This window comes from Petaurus breviceps, unplaced genomic scaffold (assembly GCF_028583685.1).
Source record: "Petaurus breviceps papuanus isolate PSGF00001 unplaced genomic scaffold, PetGlider_PUasm1.0 189, whole genome shotgun sequence".
NCBI classification, from domain to species: domain Eukaryota; kingdom Metazoa; phylum Chordata; class Mammalia; order Diprotodontia; family Petauridae; genus Petaurus; species Petaurus breviceps.
This window is the reverse complement of record NW_027185809.1, coordinates 14,250,575-14,261,527: the sequence shown is the minus strand read 5'-3', so window position 1 is coordinate 14,261,527 and position 10,953 is coordinate 14,250,575.

Sequence of the window (10,953 nt, the reverse complement as noted above, 5' to 3'; positions counted from 1 at the left end):
AGGGAGGCAGGTTTTGGAATCAATATAAGGACACATTTTCTAAAACTTAGAGCTGCTTGGAATTGTGATAGGTTGCCTTGAACATGGTATACTCTTGTCTTTGGAAGCATCCACTAAATAATAGGTGGCCATTAGTCGAAGATGCTGTAGAGTTCTCAGTGGGTACTTAAACTGGGTGGCAAGTTGTGTTCTATCTGAAGATTCAGTTAACCACATTTGGTTGCTGCTTTGATCAGAGTTCTGAAGACCAATGTGTTGATTTGTTTGCTTGACTTTCGTTCTATTAGGACCCAACCGTGAAGGAAGGTCCCCACCCAAGATGGAGCATGAAGTTCTTTGTCTGCCCTTGCTTTTCTCTCAGAGCCCTGCTTGTTCACTGTGAGGTGTAACTAGGAACAAATAGTCCCAGCCGGGGTGACCTCAGTTTATTGCTTAAAGATAGCAGACCATAAATGGGGTCCTGGGTTGGGTCTGGACAAACAAGTCTGATTCTTTGTATACTCGCTGGGAAAGATTATGCTGACAGCAAGCAAGGAGTAATGCATCAATCACACTTTAATAAAGGACAGAGAGTACAGAGGCAGACAGCATGAGGAATGGAATAGGGAGGGGTAGGCAGACTCAGCTAGGACTGAAAGGTGAACATAGAGCCATGTAGCTATAGGTCAGTGTGGGGGCTCCTCAGGCAGCATGGACCAATGGAGGATGAAGAAGAAGAGGTGGAGGAGGGTGTGAGGGCTTGAGGTTCAGGGGTCCCATTCTGATAGGGTTCTGATGGTGGGGGACAGCCTATTATCCTTGTCACCTCGGGGCTTGCACATTAACGTAATAACATAATTTCAAAGTTATACTTGCCGGCTCAGGAGTCCCTTTTCAACATGACATTTCTCCAGTTTTATCTGTACTATATAGAACAAGGGGCTGTTATTGGGACAGAGGGGCTGTTATACTGAGAACTAGCTGACTTCTCCTAATTTGGCACAATTTCTGTATGTAACCTTAATTCATGTAGGAGGCAGGTTTTGCAAGTAGCTTCTATATTCTCCTTTATATTCTTCATTGCTCTTTCCTATTTATTTTTACCTTACTGGTAAACTCATAAACTGGTCACTCATATATATTCTTACTATGCTAACTGGTGGGGACCAAAACAAGATACAATTTCAACGCATAACTGTAAATAGCTGTTACGAGAGAAGGTGGAAGAGGAAAGTGTAGTCTAGCAAAGAGTGACAAAGATGGGGGGAAAGCATCATTTTTTTCCAAAGAACAAGAAAAACAGTTCAGGAAAGGATCACACATAGAACACTACGGTTATGACCTTGTTAAATTTATGTAAGTGTGCTTAAAATTGAGACAACAGAAGTTCATAGTTTCTAATACAATCCTCTCTTGTTTTTTGTATGTTGAAATTTTTGTGTTTATTTGATCATTGCTATTGTGAATTCATCATTCCAAGAGGAAAAAGAAACTAATCCAAAGTGAATTATTCAGGCGACTTTTCTTGATCCTGTCTTACCTCAGAATGAGATTTCAAAGTGTTTACATGCCTGGGATAATCAGAGGCCTTTTAACTAAGGGCTAATAGCTTTTATTAAATGTCTGTTATGTTCCTGGCACTGTCCTAAGAGCTGGAGAATGAAGAAATTCAATATGGCATTTTCTGCTCACAAGGAACTCACAGTAATGGGGCAACAATGTGCAAACAACTATATAGAAGCAAGATGTATAGGATAAATGTGTGTGTATGTGGGGGAGGATCTCAAAGGAAGATTATAGAGAACCAGGAAAATATTTTTGCAGAAGGTAGGATATTAGCTGATATATGAAGGAGCCCAGAGAAGCTGCAGGGGGTGGGGGGCATTTCAGGAATAGAGGACAGCTAGTGAAAAGGCTCTGAGTTGGGAGTTATGTCACGCAAATAAAAGCAAGGGGGATTGAGCCACTGGATCACCAAGTATATGAAGGTGAGTGAGATGTAAACACATGAAAGGTATTAAGGGGCCAGGAATTCAATAAAATTCAATGAATGAATTTTATAATTCATTCATAATTAATTACAAAGGTCAAATGAGGGATTCCATATTTGATCCTGGAGGTGATAAACTGGAACATATTGCTAGAGTGTGAAACATTCAGACTTTTGCTTTAGGAAGATTGCTTTCATAGCTGAGTGGGGTATGGAATAGAGTGGGGAAAGACTTGAGGCAGGGAAAGTCTCAATTGACGATCAGTCAACTGCAACAGCCCAGGAATGAGGTACTGAGGTATTGTAACAGATGAGTAGCAGTGTTGGTGGAGAGAAGGGGCCATATGTGAGAGATGTTATAGTGGTGAAATTGCCCAGCCTTCATAACAGCCTGGATGTGAGGGATGAGAGAGAGTGAGGAGTTGAGGATGATGCTGAGGTTGAAAGCCTGGATGTCTGAGAATAAGGCGGCACCCCCAATTCTGTCTAAAAAATGGAAGAGGGGAGAATTTGGGTGGAAAACAATGGGATAACGATAGTAGTAACAACAAACATTTGTATAGAAATTTAAGGTTTGCAAATAACTTTACAGATATTCAACTCATTTTATCCTTATAACAATTCTGGGACCTCAGTTTTGCAAATGAGGAAACTGAGGCAAACAAAAGTTAAGTGACTTACCCAGGGTGAGGCTATTGAGCCTCATTCATTTCATATCATAAGTATTTAAAGTGCTACTAGACACAGGGAACACAAAGAGAAAATGAAACAGTCCTTGCTCTCAACCAGTTAACACTATTAGGGGGAACCATATGCACATGGAGAAGTAAGAAACAAAGTTTTTTTACTTTGTATAAATTTTGTAATGTGAGGGACATTAATGCCTTAAGGGTCAAGATAAGGAAGACCTGAATCTTAAAGGAAGCTAGGGGTTCTAGGAAGTGAAGGTGAGGAGGGAGCCTATTCTAAGCCAAGGCAACAGCTTGTGCAAATGTCCAGGGATGGGACATAGAACCCTATGCAATGTGACCTTCCAAAAGTCATTACCAGTGGAATGTAGAGTGCCTGAAGAACTCAAGGAGCCTGGAATGGTCAAACAGAGCCATGTTGGAAGGAATTTGTGTCTTATCTATTCTAGAGGCAATAAGAAAGCACTGGAGCTTCTTGAGCAGGGGAGCGACATGGTCAGACTTGTGATTTAAGAAAGCCTGAGTGTGGCAGCTGTGTGAAGGAGAGAATGAAGATGGGAGGGAATGCCTGCAGGGAGATCAGCCAGGAGGTTATTGCAATAATCCAGATGAAAAGTGATAAGGGTCTGAACTGGGATGATAGCTGTGAGTGGGGAGAAGGCCTTTTGGATATGGAGTATTGTTATTCCCATTTTAAACATGAGAAAACTGAGGTTCACAGAAACTTAAAGATTTTTCCTCTGATCATACAGCAATGTGTCAGAGTCTAAACTCCAGTCTAGATCTTTGAATTTGCAGTCCAGCGCTCTCCAAAGGATTTCAGGAACCACGGAAATGACAATGAAATCGCTTGCCTCCTATATCAGTAATTGCTGCAAAGATAGCATGTGTCCTAATACTTCCCTCCCCCAAGTCTACAGGCTTGAATGCCCATGCTATCTATGCCCTATCAACATTTATGAATCTCTTGGTGATCCTCAAATAACCAGTAAGGATGCTATATAACCCAAAGGATGTTATGTGTGGGAAGTTGATGGGCAAGTTAGCATCTTCTCCAAGTATGACTTGGTTTCTCCATAGTTAGGGGAGGACCAGTGAATTCTGGACATGGGGGGCAAAGTGTTGGTGTACTGGCAACATCTCTTCTGAAAAGGCTGGGATGAAGTCACTGTTCCTGTTGCATCACAACATCTGCTTCTGGAACAACATGAAAGAGAAGAAATCTGGCTCTTGTCTCTGCTTAGCAGACACACTGGCAGCTTCTCTGAGCAGTTGGCTAATGGAGGAGATTGCTTATTTCTGTGTCTTTAGTCTCAAAATCCTTTGGCCTTTATGCTGCTCCTGGTTACTCCCAGAACTGTGAGTGCGTGTGTGTCTCCCAGGGAGAAGAAGTGAATGCCGTCAGAACTGATCTGACCAATATCATCCAAGGAAGGAATGGGGCTATGATCTCAGGAATCTGACTGGAAAAAACTAAAACAACTGTCTTTTATTCTTAAGGCATTTCATTAATGGATACTCTGCCCTGGGGGTAAGAATAAGGAGGGGGATGTAGGCAGGGAAGGGAAAAATGAGGCTCCCCTTCTTGCCTCTTGAGGCAGCTGTGTTTAAGGGGAGGAGGTGGAAAGAAAGAAAAGGGGGGGAAAGGTCAATAATTGAAATTTATTTCACATTTTTCTGGCCTGTGTTCCCAATAGAGGTATTTGGGGCCATGTCCCATAGGATCATAGAATTATAGCTAGAAGGGACCTTAGAGACCATCACTAGCAGACCAACTGAGATCCAAAGAGGTTAAATAATCTGTCCAAGGTTATCAAGGTTTGGCAATGGGAGGCTAACAGTAAGCATCAGAGTCAGAATCTGAAGCCAGATCCTTTGATTTCAAATCAAGCTGCATTTTCATAACAGCATAAGGGCCATCATTTCTGAAATATATAGAGAACTGAGTCAAATTTACAAGAATACAAGTCATTCCCCAATTGATAAATAGTCAAAGGATATAAATAGGCAGTTTTCAGAGGAAGAAATTAAAGATATCTATAGTCATATGAAAAAATGCTCTAAATCACTGTTGATTAGAGAGATGCATATCAGAACAACTCTTAGGTACCACATCACACCTATCAGATTGGCTAACATGCAAAACAGGAAAATGATAAATGTTAGAGAAGATGTGGGAAAATTGGAACAGTAATTCATTGTTGGTAGAGCTATGAACTGATCCAACCATTCTGGAAAGTAATTTGGAGCTATGCCCAAAGGGCTATAAAAATGTGCATACCCTTTGACCCAGCAATAAATACCTCTTCTAGGGCTTCATCCCAAAGAGATCATACAAATGGGAAAGACTCACATGTACCAAAGTATTTATAGCAGCTCTTTTTGCGATGGTCAAGAACTGGAAATCAAGGGAATGCCCATCAATTGGGGAATGGCTAAACAAGTTGTAGTATATGAATGTAATGGAATACTATTGTGCTATAAGAAATGATGAACACATGAACTTCAGAGAAACCTGGAAAGACTTATATGAACTGATGCTGAGTGAGGGTAGCAAAATCAAGAGAACAGTGTACAGTACAGTAACAACCACAGTGTGTGAGGACTGATTTTGATAGATTTAGTCTTTCTCAGCAATGCAAGGACCTAAAACAATTCCAAAGGACACATGATGGAAAATGCCAGTCACATCCAGAGAAAGAACTATGGAGTCAGAATGCAGAACAAAGCAGACTATTTTCTTTTTTGTTTTGTTGTTCTCATTCATTATAATTCTTCTATGCAACATGACTAATGTGAAAATGTGTTTAATAGGAATGTATGTGTAGAGCCCATATCAGATTGCAAGCCATCTTGGGGAGGGTGAGGAAGGGGAGGAGGAGAAAATTTAAAACTTATGAAAGTGAATGTTAAAAACTAAAAATAAATAATTTAATTTAAAAAACACTATGAGGGTTAACGGCATTGAGAAATAGAATGAAATCTGCTTCCTTGTCTCACTTCCCTCTTGTCCTCCTCCTTGACCCATTTGTGGTACATGTAGCAGGAGGCACAGTTGTTCAACATTTCCCGACAGTCTAGGCTTGCATTCCCAAGTATATAGATTTTGAGGTTTGAGAACCTAACTCCCTCACTTTACAGATGAGGAAACTGAAGTCTAATTGAGAGGTTAAGTGACTTGTCCCAGATTACGTAATTAGCCAATGGCAGAGTCAGATTTTAAACCCAGATCCTCTGAATCCATATCTAGGATACTTTCCACTGTTACTTTCTGATCATTTTTATTTTATGACTTTGTCTTTATCACTAACTGGATTTCAAGTATGTAGAAGCGAAGTTCTTAACCATTTTTGTGTCATGGACTGCTGTGGCTTCTGGCGAAGTCTATGGACCCCTTTTCAGAATAATGTGGTTTTTAAAAAATACATAATATAAATTCACAAAATTACAAGGGAAACTAATTATAGCTATCAGAATATAGAAACCATGATATATATATATATATATGTGTGTGTGTGTGTGTGTGTTTATTTGTATATACATATGTGTATGTGTATATATGTGTATATGTATATGTATGTGTGTGTGAAGATTTTTTTTTAAAAGGTCATGAACTCCAGATTTTAACCCTTAACCTAGTGGGTATGAACCTCTTCAACTTTTCCTTTCTTTCGAATCTCCCCACAGAGCAAAACAACACTAGGTACACATAGTAAATTTCCCAGTATACATTGCCTGACAGAACCAATTATAGCTTGAAACTCCCTTGGAAGCCATCAGAGTTCTCCTACAAAAGGATGTAAGCAGTAGGCTGGGCCCTCCAACCATTCCTGCCCTCTGTAGGTTATGGACAGTGCCAAACATGTTCCCCAGCTCATGAACTAACTTCTGTGTGCTGCTAGTTGGACCAGGTAGTTGGTGTTCTAGTGGATGGGCTGCTTCAATCTGCATTCAAATTCTATCAACTCTTTCTCTAGATGTAGATAATAGGGTTTTTTTTTGCCTTTTTTTTAAAGGGCAATCGGGGTTAAGTGACTTGCCCAAGGTCACACGGCTAGTTTTTGTGTCAAGTGTCTGAGGCCAGATTTGAACTCAGACCTGAGTTCTGTGATCCTGGCCAAGATTCTTGACCTTTCTCAGTCTAAGTATCTGTAAAATGAGGATTTGATGATCTCTGAGATCTCATCTGACTTTAAATCTGTGATAAGATTTCTTCAGTTATGCTTCATCAAAAGCCAATTGAATCTACTGGTCAAAGATATTTTTGTGGATCAGGAAAACATGAGCACATATGCCCAAAGGGCTATAAAACTGTGCGTACCCGTTATCCAGCAATACCATTTCTATGTCTGTATCCCAAAGAGATCTCAAAAACAGAAAAAGGACCCACAAAAAAAATATTTATAGCAACTTTTTGTAGTGATAAAGAATTGGAAATTCTTCAGGTTCTCTTGACTCCAGGGCCGGTGCTCTATTCACTATACTATACCACCTAGCTGCCCTGTGCCACCTAACTGCCCCACATATAAATTTTCTAGTTGTGGCACTACCATTTCCTGCTTCTTCTCTTATTTGTCTGACCTTTTCTCAGTTTCTTTTGTTGAATTTCCACCCAAGTCATATCCCCAATCATGGGTGTCCTCTAAGGCTCTGTCCTTGACTGATTTTTCTTTTTTTTTTTCCTATAGTGTTTCACTTGGTGATTTCTTCATCTCCTCATGGTGCAATTATCAACTCTATGCAGAAAATTCTGAGATCTACAAATCCAGCCCATCTCTTTCCTGAGTTCTAATCTCACATCTCCAAATGTCTTTTGCACATCTCAAAATGTATATCTCATAGGAATCCCAAATGCAACTTTCCCCTGAAATTCTCCCCTTTTCTGATTTTTCATGTGACTGCTGAGGACACGGTCATCCTCCCAGTCATCCAGGTTTGCAACTATCACTATACCCTTGACTCCTCATTCATCCTTATTCCAAATATTCAATTTATTGCAGTGTCTTGTTGACTTAATCTTTATAATATCTCATATATAACGTCCCTTTCTTTTCTTTTTTAAATTTTATTTTATTCTGGACTTAAGAAATAAAATAAGTATTTTCATAATATAGTAAAATAGAAAAACAAAGATGATTGTACAAGAAACTGCAAATCTGTCATGTACAACTTGCTATTCCTTTTAACTATATAATAAAGTCATCGTGTAAAATTCTCTTTTTTTCCTCCTTCCCCAAGCCCTCCCCCCCCCAGGATAGAGAAGGTTAACATAAGGCACAAATATGTCGCTTCATAACATCATTCTATACATACTTCTATTTATCAGCTCTGGATGCAGATAGCATCTTCCTTCATATGTCCTTTGTAATTAATTTGGGTATTTATAATAGTCAAAATGACTTAGTCACTCGAAGTTGTTCTTTAAGCAATATTGTTGTTACTACAGTATATACAATGTTCTCTTGGTCCTGCTCATTTCGCCCTTCATTATTTCGTGCAAGTCTGTCTATGTTGTGCTAAGATGACTGAGTTCATCACTTCTTATAGCACAGCAGGATTCCATCACCATCATATACCACAACTTGTTCACCCATTCCCCCATTGATGGGTGTCCTGGCAATCTCCAGTTCTTTGCCACTACAAAGAGAGCTGCTATAAATATTTTAGAACATATAGGTTCTTTTCCTTTTTCCTTAATTGTCTTGGGAAACAGACTTAGTAGTGTGACATTGCTTTCTTTATAATCACAGTCCAGGTCTCTCATCTAGACCTCTAAGCTAGACTATTGCAACAGCTTTCTAATTGATCTTCTGGACCCACATCTTTCCCCTATCTAGTCCATCTCCACAAATATATCAAAGAAAATTTCCTAAAGTATAGGTCTGACCATGTGACACCCTTTATTCAATAAACACAAGTTTTTCCCTGTTACCTCCAAAATCCTATCTGAAATCTTCCATTTGGTATTTAGATCCCTTCACATTCTGTTCCCTTCCTACTTTTCCAGTTTTCCCATAATGTATTTTACTTCCCTTTAAAACCACTATAATCTGATTATACTCACTTTCTTCTGTTCTTCAGGCATAACATTTCATTTTCTGTCCTTATACTTTTACATTGACTCTTTTCCATGTCTGTCATCCTTTCCATCTTCACTTCTTTTTTTTCTTTATGTATAGCAATTCAGGCATGGGATAGCTCTCTTTCTCTCCCTCTTTATATATGTATGTATGTGTATGAAATTTTCCTGCCCAATTACATGTTAAAACTTTTAAAAAATATATTTGTCTTTTTTAAATTTTGAGTTCCAAATTCTATCCCTCCCTCCCTCCTCTCCCCTTCCATGAGATGTTAAGTAATCAGATATAGGTTATACATGTGCAATCATGTAAGACATATCCATATGAGCCATTTTGTACAAGAAGTCTCGGATAAAAGAGAAAGAGCAAAAGAAAGGATGTGAAAAATAGAATTCTTCAACCTGTATTCAAACAATATCAGTTCTTTCTCTGGAGGTGGATAGTGTGCTTCATCATTAGTCTTTTGGGATTTCCTTGGATCATTGTATTGCTGAGAATAGGTAAGTCATTTGCAGTTCTTCATTGAACAAAATTGCTGTTACTGTGTATAATGTTCTCCTGGTTCTGCTCACTTCACTCTGCATCAATTCATGTAAGTCTTTCCAGGTTTTTCTGACATCATCCTGCTTGTCATCTCTTCTAGCACAATAATATTCCATTACAATCACATACCATAGGTTGTTTAGTCATTCCCCAATTTGTGGGCATCTTTTTGATTTCCAATTCTTAGTCACCACAAAAAGAGTTGCTATAAATATTTTTGTACAAATAGGTCCTTCCCCTCACTCCCACCCCCTTTTTTGATGAGGTATTGCTGGATCAAAGGGTTTGCAAAGTCTTACAGTCTTTGGGGCATAGTTCCAAATTGCTCTCTAGAATGGTTGGAAGAGTTCACAACTTCACTAACAGTGCATTAGTGTCCCAGTTTCCCCACATTCCCTCCAACATCCATCATTTACCTTTTTTGTCATATTAGCCAATCTGATAGGTATGAGGTGGTACCTCAGAGTTGTCTTCATTTGCATTTTTCTAGTCAGTAGTGATTTAGAGCATTTTTTTTTCATATGATTATAGATGGCTTTGATTTCTTTGTCTGAAAACTCCTGTTCATATCCTTTGTCTGAGTTCACTTCTGCACCTTAGTTTCCCTTGCTTTCTTTAGAACTAGCTAAAATCCCTCCTAATGTAGAAAGTCTCCCCCAGCCCCTCCCGCCCTCCTCCCAGCTGCTCTGTATCCTCTCTCTATATCTTAGAAATATCTAGCTCTTTACTTGTCTTCTGCCCCCAATAGAATGTGTGTTTCTTGAGGAAAAGGACTATTTTCCTTGTATCCTCAGCAGTTTGCACATGGAGCCTAAAAATATTTGTTGATCGATGACGAACTTGTGGGAATGGTGAGAATAGTGGTCCCACCATACTATATGCATGCAGAGCTATTTTTATTTAAGTGGGGAGGTTAGTGGGTAGGGATGGAAAGAATGGAGGAGGAAGAAGGCTGTCCACTCCCAACAGCTTCTGACTGCTCTAGTTCTGTGGTCCCAATGCTTATGACAACCATGATCTTCTTCTAGAAATACCTTGAATCAATTGTTAATAAAAGCTGTGTCCCTATTGATGCCCCTGGGGAACATCGATTAATCCCTCTCCTTTCCTTAAATTTATGCTAGGAGGTTCACCTAATCAATAGGAGACCTTACTTACTTCCTCCTCACATTGTGATTGGACTGTTCACAAATAAATCCTTATTCCTGCTAACCAACCAACCTCTTCTTATCATACAATTATCTTTTATTTCTGTTCTTCTTTGGAATTCCTCTTTTCTTCAATTTTGAATTTGAATCTTGCAGCCTGTTTATGCATACTATGCACTTCTCTGTTGCTCTGTGTGGTTAATTCTTTGGAAGCAGTTGGAACACACGAGTTAAAAGATGTTTGCATTTGTAAAATTTCACACCCCAGGGCAAAGCCCCTGAAATTCCATATTAGTTATGAGTCTGGGTGTGAGCAGGGGTGATTTTTTTTTCCTTGAGGTAAAAATGAAGTGGAAAAATAATAGAGTAGCAGATCCCATGGATGTTATTCTATCTTATTTTTTGGTTCTGGAGTTAGAAAGGTAGGTCAGGATAATTTTCTAAGACTATAAATTAGTGATGGATTGTCAATCAGAATGACAATCCACCAATCAGACTGACAATCCACCAATCAGACTGACAAT